The following is a 25,367-nucleotide window of genomic DNA, read 5'->3' on the forward strand; positions in this document are numbered from 1 at the left end:
AATCATCATATCTTCATCAATACTTAACCAAATTTAAATCTACTTATATCAGCATGTTCAGGAGACTGAGATTTACACATCTATGTACATGAAATGGTAAAAAATGATGATCGAATTTTCACCTACCTGGAATGCAGTGTTTAAAACTCGTCTGTTCAAGCTTCAAAAGTCTCCAGATCTACTCCTCTATGATTGCTTTGAAGCTTTGAACAAGAATTGATGGTTGAAAGCACTCCAATCCAGCTCAATCTTCAAGTTCCATTAACATGTTCATGCACTTGTGTAGCTCAAATTTGGACCAATTTCTTCGATCCAAAGCTTGATTCCTACTCAATAATGCTCAATGAACAAGATTATGCAAGAAAATTGATGAGTTATGTGAAGAAATTTCAAGTTTTAAGTGAGAGAATTTTTTGAGGGAATGGAAAATTTTCAGATCTAGAATTGTTCTCCTGAGCAAAAACAGTTATGATTAGGCTTATATACCATCCACTAATGATGCTGTAATCACAATTAGGCAATGGTTAATTAGGATTAGTGAGTTATGAAGTGAATGGCAAAAAATGAAAAGTGAGCTTATGCATGGACATGTGCACGTGAACAGTGCCATGTTATGCTTCAAGTTCACTTAAAAACATCCAAAAAACACAATGGAATGATCAAATGGCTTGCATAATCAACCAAATTCAAATTGTCAATTTTCCCTCCAAAATGCATATGAATGAACACATGATCATATGAACTCTTTTCATGCAAGGCAATGATTCATTTGGAAAATATTGGTCAAGACAAGCATTTTGCAAAAAGAGTGGACCAATTTGGAGTTTTGGATCAAAAGTTATGCCATGTTGAACTTCTATGTACATTTTGTGATCATTTGGCCATAACTTCTCAACCAATTATCAGATGACTATGATCTTGGACTTTTTGAAAAGGGGAAAGAAAGATCTCCAACTTTCATGTTCACCAAAAATCCATTTGAAGCTTCTTTGATGTTGCAAAGTCAAGTTGAATATGGACCGAAAACTTGCCATTTTTGGAAACTTTCAATTACAGGTCACTTTCCATTTTTGGAAACTTTTGCCCTGACTTCAAAATATTTAAGCTAGATGTTTGAAATGACAAATGGACCTCTTTTTAACATGATTGAGGTGTTGAAACTCATTTCCCCACCTCATAGCCCTCAGTTGACTGCACAGTTGACTTTTTGTGGTCCTTAGATGACCTTGACATGTTTTGATCAGCTTAAGCCACTACCACTTGGGGAAATGGCTCAGAAATGAAACCCTAGCTCATGTAAGCTCAATATAATGATCATGTGATCCTCCTCTTCAGCAAATACCTCACCCCCTTGAGAAACCCTGGTTGGAAGAATGCAATTGATTAGGGTGGACCAGAGGTCAAAACCCTAATCTAAAGGAACTTGAAGATAAGCTCTGCAACTCTTGATGATGACAAAACCATGATGATGGCAATATATCCCTGCAAACAAGATAATGTTCAAGACCTTGGAAGAATCAAGAAACCCTAATGAACTGCAAACCCTCAGATGGTTGATAGTCAATTCATAGAGACCCTCAGGCTTGAACCAAGTAACTTCTCATCTTCTGAAAAGACTTTGGAGGATGACTCTCTTATTTTCATATGATATGAACTATGCCATGCCTAATGTCCTAAAATGAAATGCAATATGCTAAACTAGTCCCAAGAAGAGGAGGGCAAATTTTGAGGTGTTACAGTTGCCCCTATTCAATCCACTGTGAACCTGTCGATATGAACAGCCTCGGCTTTCAGATGATCAGAGTGAAGAGTGGTTGAATACAAAGAACAGACGAACAATTTGCGCTCCGCTGGGAATTAAGTAACAATGCCTGTCAAAATCGACAAAGAGGTGATCTTAAAGGAAAATTTCCGTCTAGTACGGTGAGAGTCGATCTGAATACCGAAAAAGAATGTTGACCTGGATACCCAAAATAAATGGTAACACAGGGATACCCATGGCCTGAATGCCGCTCCTCAGTCTGATTACCTGAATCCTGGCCTGAATACCACTTCAGTCTGAATACCTGAAACCTGGCCTGAATGCCACAAGCTGCGTCGATCTGAACGCCGGAAGCTTCTTCGATCTGAACATCAGAAAATCTGGCCTGAATACCACTTCAGTCTAAATACCTGAAACCTGGCCTGAATGCTGCAAGCTGCGTCGATCTGAACGTCGGAAGCTTCTTCGATCTGAACATCGGAAAATCTGGTCCGAATGCCCACTTCGGCCTGAACACCGGAAACCTTGCCTGAATGCCGCAAGCTGCGTCAACCTGAACGTCGGAAGCTTCTTCGATCTGAACATCGGGAAAAATTGGCCTAAATGCCACAAGTACTTCGACCTGAACGTCGGAAACTCCTTCGATATGAACATCGGGAAAATTGGCCTGAATGCCACATCCGCTGGGGATTATTATTATTATATTTTTGCTTTTTCTTGAACCCCAAAACTTTTCTTCTGCGCGGATGATCCCTGATCACCGCATTTGGACCCTGAAAACTCCACGTCACTCTTGCCGCCAAACAATGAACCCCGTTCTCCAGAAAACATCCCGTGTCTCCCTTTCTCCATTTGAACCCCGTTTTCCATTTCTCCCCATGCTAATTCCATTGGCAACGCCGGAAATAACACCAACCACCACTCTGATGGCGACATATCAAGGGGTACACCTTCACAACAAGAAGGTAATCATGCGCATTTCTTCCCTCGAAGACACCCATAACGACTTCTCTGGGCCTCGCCAAAGTCTAAGGTGACACATGATTAGAAGACAATCCTGAGGACCTCATCCCGGATATCATCTTCAACTCCAATCTCCAGTTGAACCCCGTTCTCAAGAAAATGCCCTGCACTTCCTTTTCTCCATTTGAACCTCGCTCTCCATAAAATGCCTCGCACTTCCTTTTCTCCATTTGAACCCCGCTCTCCAGAAAATGCCTCGCACTTCCTTTTCTCCATTTGAACCCCGCTCTCCAGAAAATGCCCAGCACTTCCTTTTCTCCATTTGAACCTTGTTCTTCGCGCTGATCGCGTAACGTTCTCCGATCTTCATTTCCATCTCCGCCCGACGGAATTTCCTCCTCCAATATCGCGCTACTGGGGAATACTGTTGATCTAGCAACACGATTCTAAACTCCTCAGAGTAACATCTTCACCAACCAGCTAAACCAATTCTCAAACGGTAACCACGGCCTGAGTCACGCTGATCGCGTAACGTTCTCCAATCTTCATTTCCATCTCCGCCTGACGGAATTTCCTCCTCCAATATCGCGCTACTAGGGAATATTGTTGATCCAGCAACATGATTCTAAACTCCTCAGAGTAACATCTTCACCAACCAGCTAAACCAATTCTCAAACGGTAACCACGGCCTGAGTCGCGTTGATCGCGTAACGTTCTCCAATCTTCATTTCCATCTCCGCCCAACGGAAACTTGTTGCATACGCGAAAAACAACCGGCGGGAAAAGACACAGAGCCGCCACCGTGCGTTATTTATCCCAAAGGAGGGAAAGGAAACGCTCGAAGTAAACCTGGAAAGGAAATGGTCTTACGACCAGAGATTGCAAGGATCGGGAGTCGTTTACACAAGGGGAAGATATTAGCACCCCCTCACGTCCGTCGTACTCGACGGGATCCACGCTCAAAAAGGAAGAATAAGGTTGCTGAATAATTGCTCAAAATTGCACAAGACTGGAATAGAACACAGATGAAAGAAGACGGAAGCGGACTCGGCAGGATATCGCATCCTGGGCCTACGTAGTTTGTCAGACACAAACATTAGAGTCGACGTAGTTCGGGGATAACGGGAAACGTGCTCGCTAGGACATCGCATCCTATGCATACGTATCTTCTCTAACCAGAGAAAGAATCAGAGCACTCGTAGCTCGGCTAACGCACGCCGAAACAAAACGCTGAAAATAGACGCTGAGACGTCAAAGAAAACACACAACCGGAAACGGAATGCCAATAAATGGGCTTACATCCAACTCCAGCCAAGCAAACACAAACAGGAAACCAAATGCCAATCGCTGGACTTACATCAGACTCCGAACAAACAAACACACACGGGAAATCGACTGCCAATCGCTGGACTTACGTCAGATTCCAAGCACACACACAAGAAGAAGGAGGGTCTCGATTGCAACTAGGGCAGGAGAAAGGGAATGTCTCAATCGCAACGAGGGCGAGAGAAAAGGATCACAGTTAGTTGTAAGTCATACTCTACAAGACATTGCATCTCGTGCCTACGTATCTCATCTGGACATGAGAATCAGAGTTGTCGTAGTTCGGCTAAACTATTTCTGTTTGTTTTGTGTTTTTTAGATGAACGACGTTACTACGCATTCTATCGGATGCTCGACCTTTGGAGACTTACTCACCTGAAGTAGAAGGAGTTAACGTGTCCTTAAGAGGGGAAATGTTTGTTTGTGTTTTAGGAAAGCTCACGCAAGAAAGGAAGTCCTAGACGAAGGAACCGTGCTACCTTAATTGACATGTAAACGAGAGACTATGCGAAGTCTAGCAATCCTATGGGGATACAATCACACCACACACAAACACATACAGCATAAAGTAAACACACCAACAAAGGGCTCAAACATCAAGGGTGAGGCTTTAGTCAAGGGGTCATATCAACCTCGACAAACAAGCCGACACTTGAAGGGTTCTGAAGAAGCTCTTAACCACTGACATTGACTGTCAGGGTGAGCAGATGAAAGGTGGAATGAGGATAAGACCTCATAGCTCTTAACCCAGGCCTGGGTGAGCTTGAATCAATGAAGGTGTGGGGGTCCAGAATGTGGGATCCTACTCCACATGACAGACACTATACAAGATCTGGGCGACGTGTCCAAGAGCGTCAGCACGTAGTGCGAGCATAATGGACGACTCAAACGACTAGCAGGGGACTGACTACTAGCCCCTTCTATCTGCCAATTGCCTATTCACTTAGGAGGACTTTAAGTACATGGCACAAATATAAACAATCAAGAACATGGCCTCTTAAGGAGGGCTTCAGACAGGTGCCTGCCAAAGATGGCAGGACTTCCAGACTACATGGAGAATAGGATGATTACCTAAGTGGTATGCCAACCACAAGCAAAGCAAAGCAACTCAAGCAATAAGTTAAAGCTACTAAAGTACCTGTAAGAAAATCAAACAGGTCAATATTCACATTCAGACAAATCCAATCAAACAGCCAACAGTGAGACAACCAATATACACAATGCAAGTCAACAACTCAAGTGAGTTCATCACCAAGGAACCTACAACACAAAAAAGGTTAGTGGACAAAGAATTTTGCATCTCAAGTCATGAGATCAACATAAACCATTGGGACTAGGAGCTTGAACCTGAAATGCAAAACTCAAAAGATGAGTACAAACCACTAGCACCAAGGCTAGGGTCAAAGACAAAGTAAAAAGTCAAAACAGCAACCAATATTCAACATGGAGCATATTTATTCAAGTAAGAACATGTCATAAAAAGGACCAAGTCTAAAGCATTAAGCAAAATCATCACATGAGCAAGATATGGCAAAGGCAATTTCAAAGCACACATTTGGTCATCAAGAATTAAAATTCCATATTAAAACAAAAATGACTCAAACAATCCTGAAAATTTTTATGAGCATACAACATGTCAAAAACACTCATCATGCCAAAAATTAGAATCAACAGAGATCAATTGATATGGAAATGAAAATGAACAAGTAAGACATCAAATTGTGTGACACACATTGTCACACCCAACATTCATGTGCCTAAAATAGAAATGACAAATGCTAAAAATGCACAACCAATCCTCAAAAATCATGTGACATGTTGGGAATCAGCATACAAAATTTCATGGCAATTGGACAATTATTGAGCATTTCACAATAGAATGAATGAAGCATGTCACAATTGCATACATGTTCAAATAACAATTCACCATCCAAAATCCAGAAATGATAAAATCAAGAAAATCACATCATAAAATAATAGACACTTCAAGGAGCATGTGAGAAAAAATTGCATTCAATTTGGACTTATTTTCAATTTTTTATGATTTTTACAAATTAACATGGAATAAAATGGAATTAAATGTGAAAACATGAAAATAATGTGAAAATGAATGGAACTGGGAGGAATGCTACCGGCGAGAATCGAAGGGAGGTTGCCAGCCGCATTCAAAACGACGCCGTTTTGGTTATGAGGAATTAAAATGAAAAAATGAAGAAATGCGCTCAGTGGGAATCGAAGGAGGTTTCAAACATTAAAGGCGCGCCAACAGTAACTTTTGAAGACTGAACCAGTGAAACCCTAAGCGGTGGTGCGCACGGCCAGGCACAGTGGTTTCCACCGTCTTTTTCATGAAGACGGTGGTGCTACAGTAAACAACATCAATTTTTTTTCCAGATCCAGGCAAATTTTATACCAAACGAAAGCTCAACATATGTACAATCCAAATCCAGCATTATTTTGGTCTAATTCCTCATAAATCATGCAAATCGATCAAAGACATATTTCACACACAAACTTTAAACTAACATATCTCCATAAATATTGCACCATTTTTCAAGACCTTTATATCAGAATGATCAGGAGAACACGCACTACAAGATTATGGCAATGAAACAAAGAATTAAGAGATGCGAAATTCTGACCTCTTGAAGAACAATCAATGGCAGCAGTGGATTCAGGTGCCTAGCAATGTCCAAATCTCCTCTATCAACCTGGATATGAAGCTTGAAGCCCGAATCAACTCTTGGATAGGCTTGGATCTAGCTTAATCTTCAAAACTCCATGTTCATGTTCATGTATGGATTTGCTTGATTCTTCACCAATTTCTTCAAATCAAAGCTTGAATTCTACGAAATGATGATCAGAGAACCAGAATATGCAATAAAATCAATGGCTTATGTGAAGAATTTTTGAATTTGGATTGGGAGAAAAAATGGAGGGAAACTTGGATCTAGATCTAGAATGAATGAATCTGAAAAATTCTGTTATGATTAGCCTTTTATATGCCTCCCTAATCACTTTGCTAATTACACTTAGGCATGGCTAATGAAAGATTAGTGAGAAATAAGGTGTTATGCACAATTGGAATTTTCACCCTATGCATGGCCATCATGAACGTGAACAGTAGCATGCATGGTGTTTTTCCACTTAAAATGATCCCATGCACATGATGGAATGGTTAAAAAACTTGTAGCATGCACCAAATTCAAATTCATGATTTTCCCTCTAAAAAACACATACATTGACCAATGATCATGTGATGCTCATTCATGCAATGCCATGAGGGTTTTGGAAAATATTGGTCATAAGGAGCATGATGCAAAAAGAGGCACTCAATTTGGAGCTTTGGATCAAAAGTTATGGCTCATGGAAGTTCCATGCACACATGGTGATCATTTGCTCATAACTCCTCAACCATTCATCAGATGCTGATGATCTTGGACTTTTTGGAAATGGGAGAGAAAGATCTTCAACTTTCATGTTGGACAAAATTTCATTTTAAGCTTCTTTGACGTTGGAAAGTCAAGTTGAAAGTGGTCCAAAAACTTGCCATTTTTGGAAACTTGAAATTACAGGTCACTTTCCATTTTTGGAAACTTTTGAACTGACTTCAAAATCTTCAAGGTAGATGTTTGACATGATGAATAAACCTCTCTTGGAGATGAATGAAGTGTCAAACCATTTCTCCACCTCCTAGCCCTTAGTTGACTTTCAGTTGACTTTTATGGGCCCCAGATGACTTGGCAATGTACTGATGACTTTTGAGCCTCTAGCACTTGGTACAATAGCTTCAAAATGAACCTTGATTCATATAAGCTCTCTAGAACAACCATAGGGCTTTCATCTCAAGGAAATACTTGGTCTCTTGCACAGATGAATCCTCTTGATGCCAGTCTTGTTGATATGATGCAATGCACTATGCAATGTTAATGTAATGTTAATGACCTAAAAATGAAATGAATGCATGAATAGGGGGTGCAAATTTGAGGTGCTACAAAACTCTTCCTCCAATATCACACTACTGGGGAATACTGTTGATCCAGAAGTCATGATGCTAGACTCCTCAGAGTAACATCTTCACCAACCAGTTAAACCACTCCTCAAACGGTAACCACGGCTTGAGTAACATCTTCACCAACCAGCTAAACCACTCCTCAAACGATAACCACGGCTTGAGTAACATCTTCACCAACCAGCTAAACCAATTCTCAAACGGTAACCAAGGCTTGAGACTAGTTTATGCTTGCAATGCTGATGCATGAGTTTTACGGTGTAATGCTCCATAACCATGGAAATGCTACGCAATTAGGTATGCAATATGCTATGCTTCTCTAAATGATGAATGCATAAAAAGTATCCCCCTTAGGGGACTCTACTGGGGAGCTCGAGGAACTCGATATCGCTCCAATCTCCAACCCTGCTGGGTAAAAGCACTGCTGTTGGGGAAAGCAACCCTCACTAAGGATGACCTCCGCTGAACCCGATCCGCTTGGGGACTTCGCTGGGGAAAACAGCTACCAACGCACACCTCCGTTGGGGAAACAACAATCTTCAGACTTGCTGGGGAACTAACATTCTCAACCCTGCTAGGGGAAACAACAACCTTCAGGCCTGCCTGCCGAAGAAATGCCGATTTCGAACCTGCTGGGGAGATACGGCATACATGACGCGGAACGCCTGTCGACTCGTCGAACAATGGTATCCACCATCTAACCATGGTGTCAACTTTTCCACTTTTACAGTCTTTGAAGAGCCTTCTTGATTCATCACATTGTATTCTCGACTTCTGTCTACTCCGAGACAATCGATCTCCTCAGATTTGGGCCAACTCTCCGGTCCTCAGACTTTGAAAAGTCTTCTTGATTAACCCTCAAGGATCGTCGCAATTCTTTCGCCGTCTTTACATCATTTTTCAACTCCTTGCCCCTGATTGGACTCGAAGGAGTCTTTCGTCAAAAAGATTCACATCACAACCTGCAAGTGAATGAAAATAACCAACAACACCTGTAAAAGAGATCGTTAGATAAAAACGTGCCCCAGGCGTGCCAAAGTTTCAACACCTAGGTCACTCAACCTTTCGAATAAGATTTCAGGCTTTCAATCTTATAAACATGCATCGGAAGGGACCACTATGTCTCAAAATACAAAGATTCTTTATCAAAATAAACGGATGTTTTTGCAATCAAAGCGGTAATGAAAACAAAAGCAAAATTATTTGACTGATCATGCATTTTATTGACTGAAAAAGGTGTGGCTCGTAACAGAGCAGCACACAGGAAGCAATCCCTGAAAAGAGGTAATTGCTCACAAAAGGAAAAATCTATCCTAATGGCAATGTGAGACCGTGATCTCATCGAGTTCCAACTCGGTTACACCCCATATGTCCTCAAGACTCTCCGTGCTTTCTGCCTTCCGAACAAGACGATTCCGACCGATCCCCGCCGGGGATTATCCAGGTGTCTTAACCAAAACACAAACGATTATGCTAGACACAGTTATTCGTTTCATTCCCTCTTTTGCCTGGACCGCCCTTTCGGGTTTTCAGTCCACCGGGATACCCTTTTTTGCCCAAGCCGCCCTTGCGGGGTTTTCGACTTGCCGGGTGTACAGTTTTTCCTTTTTATCCCTAACTTTTGCCCGAACCTTTTTTATTTTTTCTGGTTCGCCATTTTCTGGTTCGCCGGGATGCCCATTTTTTCCTGGACCATTTTATTCTTTTCGTCCAGCGGGTCTCTTATACGATGTATTTTTTAACTGCGTCAGCATTCACAGGGGATGGAAAATCCTCACCATCCATGGTCGTCAACAACAAGGCTCCGCCAGAAAAAACCTTCTTGACCACGAATGGACCTTCATAATTGGGTGTCCACTTGCCCCGACGATCGTTTTGAGGAGGAAGGATCCTTTTCAACACCAGATCTCCTATGTGATACACACGAGGTCATACCTTTCGGTCAAAAGCACGTTTCATTCTATGCTGGTACAACTGCCCATGACAAATGGCTGCCAGCCTCTTTTTCTCAATCAGGCTCAACTCTTCATACCGAGTCCTTACCCATTCCGCCTCTTCCAATTTCACATCCATCAGGACTCTCAACGACGGAATCTGAACCTCAACCGGTAGTACAACTTCCATCCCATACACAAGTGAGAAAGGCGTTTCCCCAGTAGATGTACGCACCGAGGTTCGATACCCATGCAATGCAAACGGAAACATATCATGCCAATCCTTATAGGTCACGACCATTTTCTGCACAATCTTCTTAATATTCTTATTGGCTTCCTCGACCGCCACATTCATCTTCGGACGATAAGGAGAAGAATTGTGATGCTCGATTTTGAATTCCCGGCACAATTCAGCCATCATCTTGTTGTTGAGATTAGAACCATTATCAGTAATGATTCTCTCAGGAACCCCATATCTGCAAATGATGTCTCTTTTCAGAAACCTGGCCACGACCTGTTTCGTCACATTTGCATAAGAAGCCGCCTCCACCCACTTGGTGAAGTAGTCAATAGCCACTAATATAAACCGGTGCCCATTCGAAGTCGTAGGTTCAATCTTCCCAATCATATCAATGCCCCACATAGCAAACGGCCATAGAGATGACATCAAACTCAACGGGTTTGGAGGCACGTGCACCTTATCAACATAAATCTGGCATTTATGACATTTCCGCACGAAGTTGAAACACTGGGCCTCCATTGTCATCCAATAATATCCAGCCCTTAACAACTTTTTCACCATTGCATTCCCACTGGCATGGGTACCAAACGACCCCTCGTGCACTTCTTTCATTAATTGGCTTGCTTCTTTGTCGTCGACACACCTGAGCAAAACCCAATCAAAATTTCGCTTGTACAAAACCCCATCTCTGTTCAGATAGAACACCATGGCCAACCTCCTCAGAGTCTCTCGGTCTTTCTTAGACGCTCCCTCGGGATACTCTTGGGTTTCCAGATAGCGCTTGATATCATAATACCACGGCTTTTCATCCTCAGGCGCTGCCTCAACAGCAAACACATAAGCCGGTCTATCCAGACGTTCCACCCCAACACTAGGGAATTGATTCCACCACTGCACCTTAATCAAGGCGGCCAGAGTAGCCAAAGCATATGCCAAAGGATTTTCTTCTCTCGGCACATGATGTAATTCCACCTTGGTGAAAAACGTCAACAATCTCCTCGTATAATCCCGGTATGGAATTAAATGAGATTGATGCGTATACCATTTCCTGTTAACTTGGTTCACAACCAAAGCTGAATCTCCATAGATAACAAGGTTCTTGATCCGCAAATCAATCGCCTCTTTGATCCCCAAGATACAAGCTTCGTATTCAGCCACATTGTTGGTGCACTCAAATGTTAGCCGGGCAGCAAAAGGAATGTGGGATCCCTTCGGCGTAACCAAAACAACACCAACTCCACTACCATTCACGTTAACAGCCCCATCAAACATCAGAATCCATTCGGATTCAGGGTCAGGCCCCTCCTCCGGGATTGGTTCCTCACAATCTTTCAATTTGAGAAACATGATGTCCTCATCAGGGAACTCAAACTTCATCGGTTGATAATCCTCAATGGGTTGCTGGGCGAGGTAATCAGACAATACACTCCCCTTAATTGCTTTCTGAGAAGTATACTGAATATCGTATTCAGTCAAAATCATTTGCCATCTCGCAACCCGTCCGATCAATGCTGGCATCTCGAATATATACTTGATCGGATCCATCTTGGAAATCAACAAAGTGGTATGAACCAGCATATACTGTCTCAGTCGGTGAGCAGCCCATACCAAAGCACAACAAGTTTTCTCGAGCAGTGGATATCTTGTTTCACAGTCGGTAAACTTTTTGCTAAGGTAATAAATTGCATGCTCTTTTCGGCCAGACTCGTCATGCTGCCCCAGTACACACCCCATAGATCCCTCGAGGACTGTCAAGTACAGAATTAACGGTTGTCCCTCCACAAGAGGCATCAGAATCGGAGACTCTTGCAAATATTCTTTTATTTTTTCGAATGCCGCTTGGCAATCATTATTCCACCTGACCGTTTGATCTTTTCTCAACAATTTGAATATGGGTTCACACGTGGCCGTTAGATGAGATATGAACCGTGAAATGTAGTTCAATCTACCTAAGAAACCACGAACCTCCTTCTCTGTTCTCGGTTCAGGCATTTCTTGTATTGCTTTTACTTTAGCAGGATCAACCTCGATTCCTCTTTCGCTTACAATAAACCCCAACAACTTATCGGACCGCACTCCGAAAGTGCACTTATGCAGATTCAACCTCAGTCTGAATTGTCTCAATCGGTCAAACAACTTGGCCAGATCTACCAAATGCCCCTCTTCTGTTTGAGACTTTGCTATCATGTCATCAACATAGCATTTGATTTCATGATGAATCATATCATGAAACAAAGTCACCATAGCCCTCTGATACGTGGCACCGGCGTTCTTGAGACCGAATGGCATCACCTTATAACAAAAAGTGCCCCACGGTGTGATGAACGTCGTTTTCTCCATATCATCTGGCGACATTTTGATTTGATTATAGCCAGAAAAACCATCCATGAAGGAAAACACCGAGAATTGAGCCGTATTGTTACCAACACATCGATGTGAGGTAATGGGAAATCATCCTTCAAGCTAGCTCTGTTCAAATCCCGGTAGTCCACACACATCCTCACCTTTCCATCCTTCTTTGGCACCGGCACAATGTTCGCGACCCAAGGCGAATAATTAGTAACAGCTAGGAAACCAGCATCCAATTGCTTATGTACTTCCTCTTTGATTTTCATGGCCATCTCAGGTCGAGTTCTGCGCAACTTCTGCTTCACTGAAGGACAATCTGCTCTCAATGGCAACTTGTGTACAACGATATCGGTATCCAACTCTGGCATATCCTGATAGGACCAGGCGAAGATATCAACATACTCTTTCAACAAGGCTACCATTCTGCTTTTGACATTTACCTCCAAAGCGGCCCTGACTTTCACTTCTTTCCTGACCTCCTCGGTACCCAGATTCACAACCTCAACTTGCTCCTCGTGCGGTTGAATCACCTTCTCCTCTTGCTTCAACAACCTGGCTAATTCCTCCGGCAGTTCACAATCTTCTTTGCCTTCTTCTTCGGCATGATAGATCGGATTGTCGAAGTCATATGAGGGTGTAACAGGATTGTTATCAATGAGATCTGGAGAATGATCGCAACTGCATGAATGTTGTTTCATGCATTGCTTTTAGAACCGGAACGAAGCAAATTAAAAAGAAAAATGAAAACAAACATTGCCATTTTTATTTATTTTTATTAAACTGCAAAAATAAATGAAAAATAGGGAACACCGTTTTTAGTGCAAAAAACGTCCATTTATTGATGATGCAAATATTGCAAAATGAAACACATGAGGTGGCCCTTACAATGAACCATTGTGTTTCGGGCAAAACGCATGGTTTTCATGCAGACAGAATTGAAAAACAGAAATATTACTCTTCCTGCAGAGTGACAGTGATGATCTTTTCGGCCATCCAGTTCTGGACCTCCATCCCTGGTACGCACGGTTTTATCCACGACTCAAACTCGCAGTCACTGTCGATCTCTTCACCCACCGCACAGATATGACCTGCATCCTCAGAAATTTCACCCACCATCATCTGACCATGCGCCGGCATGGGATTAGCATTAACATTCGGCAATAGTGTAAAATTGATGGCTTTGGAATCCACCAAGTCTTGGACATCATGCTTAAAAGCTTTACAACCCTCAACAGTATGCCCGGGAGCACCAGAATGGAACTCACACTTATAGGCCTCTGGTCTGGTCTTAATGGAGCTAACGTCCTCAACTGTACCATCCCGAGATCCTTCAACTTCTTCAATAGAAGAGCATACGTCATGGGTGGCTTATCAAACTGACGATTTGCCATCCTTCCTCTCACTTGGTACCCGACCCGTTGTGTTCTCTGCTGAAATGGCTGTCATTGTTGTGGCTGTTGTTGTTGTTGATGTTGTTGTGCAGGTTGATTATCAGCAGGAATTGTTACCGCAGCAGTATGCTGGTAGTAACGATCCCTACCGTGTCCCCTTTAAGCATACACATCACTCGATTCACCCTCCTTCCTACGCTGACCGTTCCCAAATGGCTTCTTCGATCCAGATGACGAAGCATCTCCCTCTATTTTCCCCTTTCTCAGCCAGCTTTCAATCCTCTCCACCTTCTCGGTGATTGCTTTCTGCCCCAAGGCGAACCCTTGCATGACGTTGATCAACTCTCCCATCTTCTCTTTCACCTCGAGAATGTCAGCATTGGGTGGATCCATCACTTTGGATTTGTTACGTCTGGTAGGGTATCTGTGTGGACGAGCTACATGCAAGGGAATGATTCTACGTGCGCGAGCAATGATTCCTGAGTCAATCAAACATGTTAGAAACTGACACCTGCAAAACAGAAGACAGGTTATTATGACTCACGCATGAATGCAATGTTTATCCGTATGAGGAACATTCTGTCCTTTGATTCTGGCTTCATCGAGACGGATAATAATTTGACAATAACATTCTGACATCATGATGTCTCTCAACCAGAATCCTAATCGAGAATGTACCCTGAGTATGGATAAACATGAGTTAGATGCGAATGAATGCAAAATGTGAATGATACGGATGCATGAATGCAATGCACTGTGCCATCCTCCAAGTCATCTGAACATCCACTGCACTGAGTTCCGGTCTCTGAATTGATCACAACCATCTGAGGGACTGAGTAACCATAAATCCAACTCGGGGTTCCGAAATAAATGGAATCTGAGGATATATCAACATCACCACAGGTAAATCACTGACCATCTGGACAAGCAACCCCAAATTCAACCCGGGGATCCGAAATAAACGGAACCCGCTGATAAATACCACGGACAGAATTCCGACGTCTCAGAAATAAATATCCATAAATCCAATTGAACCAAAGTCACCATCAAAGAGTCACCAACAGAATCTGCATCTGTAGGAATCAAACCCTCCCCTCACAGGTGAATTCTAACAAGGTCATCATAAGGCGGATAATGGTCTCGACAATCGGACAAGATACTCAACGGGTTTGCCCTTTCGGGTGTGTCGTTGCAGCTCTCATAAGATCATCTAAACCAAAGATCCGGGAAAGAACGGTCACCGAAGTCAACAGCTCAAAAGAGGTAACCCAACCAAAGTGGACTACTCCACCCGGAAGAGCTCTCTCAGATGAACCTCGTCCGGCTGTGGTATGTCACGTCGCAACAACATGCTGATCTAACATGTGAGGAGACGTGAGACCACGCTAATCCTAGGTGTATACTCGGGCCTGGGTTTTAGCCTCACTCAGAACACCCACCCCAAATCATAGGAACCAAACCTGTCCAGAATCCAGCATAATGATAATATGATGCATGCAAACATATATGCAAATATATACAATCACAGTATAATAATCACAAATGCAATAAATAAAATAGTAAAAGCAACCAAAACTACCCTAAAGAGTGCTAGGATTGACTCGCTTAGGGATGATGGACCAGCAAGAGGTCAACTGTCATCCCCAACAGAGTCGCCAGCTGTCGCAACGCGAAAAACAACCGGCGGAAAAAAACACAAGTTTACAGAGCCGCCACCGATGCTATTCATCCTATGACGGAAAGGAAGCGCAGGACTAACCTAAGAAAGGGGAAAGGAACGGTCTTACGACCAGAGATTGCAAGGTACAGGAGTCGGTTACGCAAGGGGAAGGTATTAGCACCCCTCACGTCCGTCGTACTCGACGGGATCCACGCTCAAAAGAATAGGAAAAGGTTGCTAAATAACTGCTCAAAGAGAATGCACACACACTGGAATAATAAAACAGGTGAAAGAAGATGGAGGAAGGGGACTCGGTAGGATGTCGCATCCTGGGCCTACGTAGTTTGTCAGAAACAAACATCAGAGTCAACGTAGTTCGGGGAAATGGGAAACATGCTCGCTAGGACATCACATCCTATGCCTACGTATCTTCTCTATCCAGAGTAGAATCAGAACACTCGTAGTTCGGCTAACGCATGCCGAAACAAACACTAAAAGAGACGCTGAGACGTCAAAAGAAACACTAAAAAAGGAAACAGAATGCCAATAGATGGACTTATAACCGACTCCTCAAAACAAACAGGAAACAGAATGCCAATACATGGACTTACATCCGACTCCAAACAAAAGCACACGCTAACCAGCGAACACCAAAGCAAAAGGTTATCAGATCAACAAGCTAATAGGGAGTCTGGAACTCGAGCCTAATAGTTGTCACAAAAGCATAAAGAGACGCTGAGACGTCAAAAGAAGCAAAAGGATTGAACACACACAAAAAAGAAAAGGTTGCACACCCACACAACACAAACAAAAGGATGAAAGGGTGCCCGGAGAGATCTCGCTCAATCTCCTGCCTACGTATCTCATCTGGTATGAGAATCAGGGCGACGTAGTTCCCCTTAACAGGGGTACAACTCTCCTAACCAGAGACCAGGGAAGTAACAAACTAAAAGGGAGACTGACTCAAGCCTAATAGTTGTCATGCAATCCACAATCCCTAAGTTGAGGTATCTAATCAGAACCTAACTCGCACAGGGAACAAGTTAATTCAAACAGCAAATAAACATCAACACAAATGAACAGGCATCACACTCTATATACAAACAAGAGGCTCATACAAATGGTTGGGCTTTAGTCAAGGGGTCATATCAACCTCGACAAACAAGCCAAAATTGTAGGGGTATGCTGAAGCTCTTAACCACTGACATTGACCGTCAGGGTGAGCAGATGAAAAGTGGTAATGAGGATTAGACCTCATGCTCTTAACCCTGGCCAGGGTGAGCTTAAATCAAAGAAAGCGTGGGGGTCCAGAAAGAGGGACTCTATTCCACTTGACTGACACTGTACAAGATCTTGGGTTATGTTCAAGAGCATCAGCACGTAGTGTGCGAGCATAATGAACGACTCACAGAATAACAGGGGATTGATTGCTAATCCCTTCTATCTGTCAATTTCTTCTTCACTTAGGAGGACTTAACAAGTAACATGCCTCACTTGGAGGTCTTTGGCACAAATGTAAACAATCATAAACATTGCCTCTTAAGGAGGACTTCAACCAAATGCCTGCCAAAAAAAGCGACAGGGCTTCCAGACTACATGGAGTGAGAAGACTAAACAACCTCAGTGGTGTATCAACCACACTCCAAAGCAAAGCAAAAGCTAGCTAGCAAGTGACTAATGTACCTGTACAAAAGCTAACCAGTTAGTATCTCAGACAACCAATCAGAAAAACACAGTGGAACCAATGCAACTGTACACAATTCAAGTTACAAATGCAAGCACTCAAGTGAGTTCATCACATCCATTGACATACAAGACAACAAGAGTTAGTGATCAAAGCAATTGCATCTCAAATGATGAGACCACACCAAACATTAGTGCTAAGTGCTCAATACCTGAAATACAAAACACAATCGGTGAGTACAAACCACTATTACAAAGACTAGGGTCAAAGGCAAATCAATAGACCAAAACAGAAGTCAATATTTTACACAAAGCATATTCAATTAATCCATAAGATGTCCTCAAAAGGACAAAAGCCAATTCATAAGGCAAAGCCCTCAAATGATCAAGGTAAAGCAAGGGCAAGCAAAGTGCCCACAATTGGACAATCAAATGAGAAAATCCAAATTAAAACAGAAAAGAATCCAATGATCATGAAACTTTTTATACAGGCTCCTCATGTTAAGAATGAACATCATACAAAAACTCAACTCCAGAAGAGATCAAATGGCATATGAATGAAAATGTACAAATGCAACATGCAAATTATGACACAAATTGTCACACTACATGTCCATGTGTCCAAAATAGTGATAGAACACGATAAAAATTCCAAACCAAATCCAGAAAATCCAATCACATGTGAGGAACAAGCATGTCAAATTTCAAGCCAATTGTACAAATCATGAGCATTTTACAAAGCACATAGCACAATATGTCAATTTGGCATCATGTTCAAACAACAATTCCCAATTAAAAATCCGGAAGCACAAAAATCATGAGATAAATGCTATAAAAAAGTAGACATTAAAACAAACATGTGAAAAAAAACTTGGATCAAATTGGATATGTCTTCTATTTTTTATGATTTTTGGAAATTGAATGAAATAATGGAATAAATATGAAATGAGAGGGAAACAAGGAATTCAAATGGAAATTCACAATGTACATTAAGCAGGATTCGAACACAGGTGCGCCAGGTAAAGAATAAGCGCTCAAAAATAAATTCCAAAAACATGTAAATGCCAAGGCTCGAACTCAGGTTCCTATGGTCAAAAATGCGCTCAACAAATAATTCACAAATTGTAACACGCCAGGTATCGAACTCAGGTTAACAAGGTTGGCCAAGCGCTGAAGGAAAAAATTAATTGGAATTCAAAAACGATCCAAGCCAGGATCGAACGCGCGTATGCCATGTCCATGAACGCCTTCAAAATGCAGCGTTTGGACTAAACCCTAGGTGATGAACCAGGCGGTGGCGGACGGTTGTTTCCACCGTCTTCTCCGGCCAGCCAGGCGGAGCGCCGCCGTGGATTTTTGCAGAATTTGGCAAATGCTATACCGTTCGAAAGGTCTCTTCACGAGGATCATGAATATCATGTTATCTAAGCCTAATTCCTCATGGATCAAACGGATCGAGGCAAAAAAAATCAACATCCAAACTTTAAATCATCATATCTTCATCCATACTTAACCAAATTTAAATCTACTTATATCAGCATGTTTAGGAGACTGAGATTTACACATCTATGTACATGAAATGGCAAAAAATGATGATCGAATTTTCACCTACCTGGAATGCAGTGTTCAAAACTCGTGTGTTCAAGCTTCAAAAGTCTCCAGATCTACTCCTCTATGATTGCTTTGAAGCTTTGAACAAGAATTGATGGTTGAAAGCACTCCAATCCAGCTCAATCTTCAAGTTCCATTAACATGTTCATGCACTTGTGTAGCTCAAATTTGGACCAATTTCTTCGAACCAAAGCTTGATTCCTACTCAATAATGCTCAATGAACAAGATTATGCAAGAAAATTGATGAGTTATGTGAAGAAATTTCAAGTTTTAAGTGAGAGAATTTTTTGAGGGAATGGAAAATTTTCAGATCTAGAATTGTTCTCCTGAGCAAAAACAGTTATGATTAGGCTTATATACCATCCACTAATGATGCTGTAATCACAATTAGACAATGGTTAATTAGGATTAGTGAGTTATGAAGTGAATGGCAAAAAATGAAAAGTGAGCTTATGCATGGACATGTGCATGTGAACAGTGCCATGTTATGCTTCAAGTTCACTTAAAAACATCCAAAAAACACAATGGAATGATCAAATGGCTTGCATAATCAACCAAATTCAAATTGTCAATTTTCCCTCCAAAATGCATATGAATGAACACATGATCATATGAACTCTTTTCATGCAAGGCAAAGATTCATTTGGAAAATATTGGTCAAGACAAGCATTTTGCAAAAAGAGTGGACCAATTTGGAGTTTTGGATCAAAAGTTATGCCATGTTGAACTTCTATGTACACTTTGTGATCATTTGGCCATAACTTCTCAACCAATTATCAGATGACTATGATCTTGGACTTTTTGAAAAGGGGAAAGAAAGATCTCCAACTTTCATGTTCACCAAAAATCCATTTGAAGCTTCTTTGATGTTGCAAAGTCAAGTTGAATGTGGACCAAAAACTTGCCATTTTTGGAAAGTTTCAATTACATGTCACTTTCCATTTTTGGAAACTTTTGCCCTGACTTCAAAATCTTCAAGCTAGATGTTTGAAATGACAAATTAACCTCTTTTTAACATGATTGAGGTGTTGAAACTCATTTCCCCACCTCATAGCCCTCAGTTGACTGCACAGTTGACTTTTTGTGGTCCTTAGACGACCTTGACATGTTTTGATCAGCTTAAGCCTCTACCACTTGGGGAAATGGCTCAGAAATGAAACCCTAGCTCATGTAAGCTCAATATAATGATCATGTGATCCTCCTCTTCAGAAAATACCTCACCTCCTTGAGAAACCCTGGTTGGAAGAATGCAATTGATTAGGGTTGACCAGAGGTCAAAACCCTAATCCAAAGGAACTTGAAGATAAGCTCTGCAACTCTTGATGATGACAGAACCATGATGATGGTAATATATCCCTTCAAACAAGATAATGTTCAATACCTTGGAAGAATCAAGAAACCCTAATGAACTGCAAACCCTCAGATGGTTGATAGTCAATTCATAGAGACCCTCAGGCTTGAACCAAGTAACTTTTCATCTTCTGAAAAGACTCTGGAGGATGACTCTCCTATTTTCATATGATATGCACTATGCCATGCCTAATGTCCTAAAATGAAATGCAATATGCTAAACTAGTCCCAAGAAGAGGAGGGAAAATTTTGAGGTGTTACAAGAGGCATTTGAAAAAATAAAAGAATATTTGCAGGTGCCTCCGATTCTGATGCCTCCTGTGGAGGGACGACCGTTAATCCTGTACTTGACAGTCCTCGAGGGGTCTATGGGGTGTGTACTGGGGAAGCATGACGAGTCTGGTCGAAAAGAGCATGCAATTTACTACCTTAGCAAAAAGTTTACCGACTGTGAAACAAGATATTCACTGCTCGAGAAAACTTGCTGCGCTTTGGCATGGGCTACTCGCCGACTAAGACAGTACATGCTGGTTAATACCACTTTGTTGATTTCCAAGATGGATCCGATCAAGTATATATTTGAGAAGCCAGCATTGACCGGACGGGTTGCGAGATGGCAAATGATTTTGACTGAATACGATATCCAGTACACTTCTCAAAAAGCAATAAAGGGGAGTGTATTATCTGATTACCTCGCCCAACAACCCATTGAGGATTATCAACCGATGAAGTTTGAGTTCCCTGATGAGGACATCATGTTTCTCAAATCGAAAGATTGTGAGGAACCGATCCCGGAGGAGGGGCCTGACCCTGAGTCCGAATGGATTCTGATGTTTGACGGGGCCGTTAACGTGAATGGTAGCGGAGTTGGTGCTGTTTTGGTTACGCCGGAGGGATCCCACATTCCTTTTGCCATCCGGCTAACATTTGAATGCACCAATAATGTGGCTGAATACGAAGCTTGTATCTTGGGGGTCGAGGAGGCGATTGATTTACGGATCAAGAACCTTGTTATTTATGGAGATTCAGCTTTGGTTGTGAACCAGGTTAACGGGAAGTGGTATACGCATCAATCTCACTTAATTCCATATCGGGATTATACAAGGAGGCGGTTGACGTTTTTCACCAAGGTGGAATTACACCATGTGCCGAGAGAAGAAAATCCTTTAGCAGATGCTTTGGCTACTCTGACCGTCTTGATTAAAGTGCAGTGGTGGAATCAATTCCCTAGTGTTGAGGTGCGACGACTGGATAGACCGGCTTATGTGTTTGCTGTTGAAGCAGCGCCTGATGATGAAAAGCCGTGGTATTATGACATCAAGCGTTATCTGGAAACCCAAGAGTGTCCCGAGGGAGCGTCTAAAAAGGACCGAAAGACTCTGAGGAGGTTGGCCATGGCGTTCTATCTGAACAAAGATGGGGTTTTGTACAAGAGGAATTTTGATTGGGTTTTGCTCAGATGTTTCGATGACAAAGAAGCAAGCCACATGATGAAAGAAGTGCATGAGGGGTCGTTTGGTACCCACGCCAGTGGGAATGCGATGGTGAAAAAGTTGTTAAGAGCTGGATATTACTGGATGACAATGGAGGCTCAGTGTTTCAACTTCGTGCGGAGATGTCATAAATGCCAGATATATGCTGATAAGGTGCATGTGCCTCCAAACCCGTTGAGTTTGATGTCGTCTCCGTGGCCGTTTGCTATGTGGGGCATTGATATGATCGGAAAGATCGAACCTACGGCTTCGAATGGACACCGATTCATATTAGTGGCTATTGATTACTTCACCAAGTGGGTGGAAGTGGCCTCTTATGCAAACGTGACGAAACAGGTCGTGGCCAGGTTCCTGAAAAGAGACATCATTTGCAGATATGGGGTTCCCAAAAGAATCATTACTGATAATGGTTCTAATCTCAACAACAAGATGATGGCTGAACTGTGCCGGGAGTTCAAAATCGAGCATCACAATTCTTCTCCTTATCGTCCAAAGATGAATGGGGCGGTCGAGGCGGCTAATAAGAATATTAAGAAGATTGTGCAGAAGATGGTCGTGAGCTATAAGGATTGGCACGAGATGTTGCCGTTTGCATTGCATGTGTATCGAACCTCAGTGCGTACGTCTAGTGGGGCAACGCCTTTATCACTGGTGTATGGGATGGAAGTTGTGCTACCAATTGAGGTCCAGATTCCTTCATTGAGAGTCCTTATGGATGTGAAATTGGAAGAGGATGAATGGGTAAGGACTCGGTATGAAGAGTTGAGTCTGATTGAGGAAAAGAGGCTGGCAACCATTTGTCATGGGCAATTGTACCAGCAGCGAATGAAGCGTGCTTTTGACCGAAAGGTGCGACCTCGTGTGTACCATGTGGGAGATATGGTGTTGAAAAGGATCCTTCCTCCTCAGAACGATCGTCGGGGCAAGTGGACACCCAATTATGAAGGTCCATTCGTGGTCAAGAAGGTTTTCTCTGGCGGAGCCTTGTTATTGACGACCATGGATGGCGAGGATTTTCCATCCCCCGTGAATGCGGACGCAGTTAAAAAATACTTCGTGTAAGAGACCCGCTGGACGAAAAGAATAAAATAGTCCAGGCAAAAATGGGCATCCCGGCGAACCAAAAAAATGAAAATGAAAAGGTTCGGGCAAAAATTAGGGATAAAAAGGAAAAAACTGTACATCCGGCAAGTCGAAAACCCCACAAGGGCGGCTTGGGCAAAAAAGGGTATCCCGGTGGACTGAAAACCCGAAAGGGCGGTCCAGGCAAAAGAGGGAATGAAACGAACAACTGCGTCTAGCATGGTCATTTATACTTTGATTAAGACACATGGATAATCTGAAGGCAAAGATCGGTCGGAAGCGTCTTGTTTCGGAAGGCAGAAAGCGCGGAAAGTCTTGAGGACATATGGGTTATAACCGGGTTGGAACTTGATGAGATCACGGTTTCACATTGCCATTAGGATAGATTTTCCTTTTGTGCGCAATTACCTCTTTTCAGGGATTGCTTCCTGTGTACTGCTCCGTTACGAGCCACTTTTTTTTCAATCAATAAAATGCATATTCAGTCAAGTAATTTTGTTTTTGTTTTTCATTACCGTTTTGATTGCGAAAACATCCGTTTATTTTGATAAGAGTCGTTGCATTTTGAGACATAGGGGTCCCTTCCAATGCATGCTTATAGGATGGAAAACCTGAAATCTTATTCGGAAGGTTGAGTGACCTGGGTGTTGAAATTTTGGCACGCCTGGGGCACGCTTTATCTAACAATCTCTTTTGCAGGTGTTGTTGTTTATTTTCATTCACTTGCAGGTTGTGATATGAAGCGTTTTTGACAAAAGATTCCTTTAAGGTCCAATCAGGGGCGAGGAGTTGAAGAATGGTGTAGAGACAGCGAGAGAAGTGCGACGATCCTAGAGGGTTAATCAAGAAGACTCTTCAAATTCTGAGGACTGGAGAGTTGGTACGAATCTAAGGAGGTCGAATTAGGGAGAAGTCGAGAATACAAGGTGATGAATTAGAAAAGACCGGATGGGTCTGGGAGCTCTCAGAAGTAAAAAGTTGACACTGTGGTTAGATGGTGAATACCAGTGTTCGACGAGTCGATAGGTGTTCCGTGTCAAATTCCGTAGCTCCCCAGCGGGTTCGAGGTCGGTGTTTCCTCGGCAGCCAGGCCTGAAGTTTGTTGTGTCCCCTAGCAGGGTTGAATTTGTTATTTCCCCAGCAGGTCGGAAGGTTGTTGTTCCCCCGGCAGGGGTGTGCGTTGGTAGTTTTTCCCCAGCAAAGTCCCCAAGCGGATCGAGTTCAGTGGAGGTCATCCCCAGTAAGGATTGTCCTTTCCCCCAGCAGCAGTGTTATCCCAAGCAAGGTTGGAGATTGGAGTGAAATCGAGTTCCTCAGCAGAGTTGCTCGTGCCGTCCCCTGAGGGGGATATGTTTTATGCATTCATCATTTAGAGAATTATATTGCATTGCATCCTCCCAAATTGCGTAGCATTTCCATGGTTATGGAGCATTACGCCATTGAAAAATTCAAACATACGCATATAAAGCATAAACTAGTCTCAAGCCGTGGTTACCGTTTGAGAATTGGTTTAGCTGGTTGGTGAAGATGTTACTCTGAGGAGTTTGGCATCGTGATTTTGAATCCACAGTATTCCCCAGTAGTGCGATATTGGGGGAAAATTTTCTGTCGTTCGGAAAGGGAAGTCAAGATTGAAGAATGTTACGCGATCAGCGCGGAGACCGGGGTCCATCAAGAGAAAAGGAGACGCAGGGTGTCTTCTGGAGAATGGGGTTCAAATGGAGAACGGGGTTCATTATTTGGCAGTAAAATCAAAGAAGTTTTGGGGGTTCAAGAAAAGCAAAAATAATAATCATAATAAAGAGAAAATCCCCAGCAGAAGTGGCATTCAGGCCAGTTTTCCGGTATTCAGACCGAAGTGGCATTCAGGCCAGTTTTTCCGATGTTCAGATCGAAGAAGTTTCCGACATTCAGGTCGATGCAACTTGTGGCATTCAAGCCAGTTTTCCGGTATTCAGACCGAAGTGGCATTCAGGCCAGTTTTCCGATGTTCAGATCGAAGAGGTTTCCGACGTTTAGGTCGACGTAACTTGTGGCATTCAGGCCAGTTTTCCAGTATTCAGACCGAAGTGGCATTCAGGCCAATTTTCCGGTATTTAGACCGAAGTGGCATTCAGGCCAGTCTCTCGGTGTTCAGACCGATATTAATAATCTCATATCTTCCGATGCTCAGATCGAAGTCATTTCCAATTTTCAGACTGATGAGCGGCATTCAGGCCATGGTTATTTCTGTGTACCATTTATTTTGGTATCCAGGTTAATATTCTGTTTCGGTATTCAGACCGACTCTCACCGTACCAGGAGGATTCTTCTTTCAGGACCACCTCTTTGCCGATTCTGACAGGCATTGTTAATTAATTCCCAGCGGAGCGCAAATTGTTCGTCTGTTCTTTGTATTCAACCACTCTTCACCATGATCATCTGAAAGCCGAGGCTGTCCATATCGACAGGTTCACAATGGATTGAATAGGGGCAGCTGTAACACCTCAAAATTTGCCCTCCTCTTCTTGA

Source organism: Lathyrus oleraceus, chromosome 6 (genome assembly GCF_024323335.1).
Source record: "Lathyrus oleraceus cultivar Zhongwan6 chromosome 6, CAAS_Psat_ZW6_1.0, whole genome shotgun sequence".
NCBI lineage: Eukaryota > Viridiplantae > Streptophyta > Magnoliopsida > Fabales > Fabaceae > Lathyrus > Lathyrus oleraceus.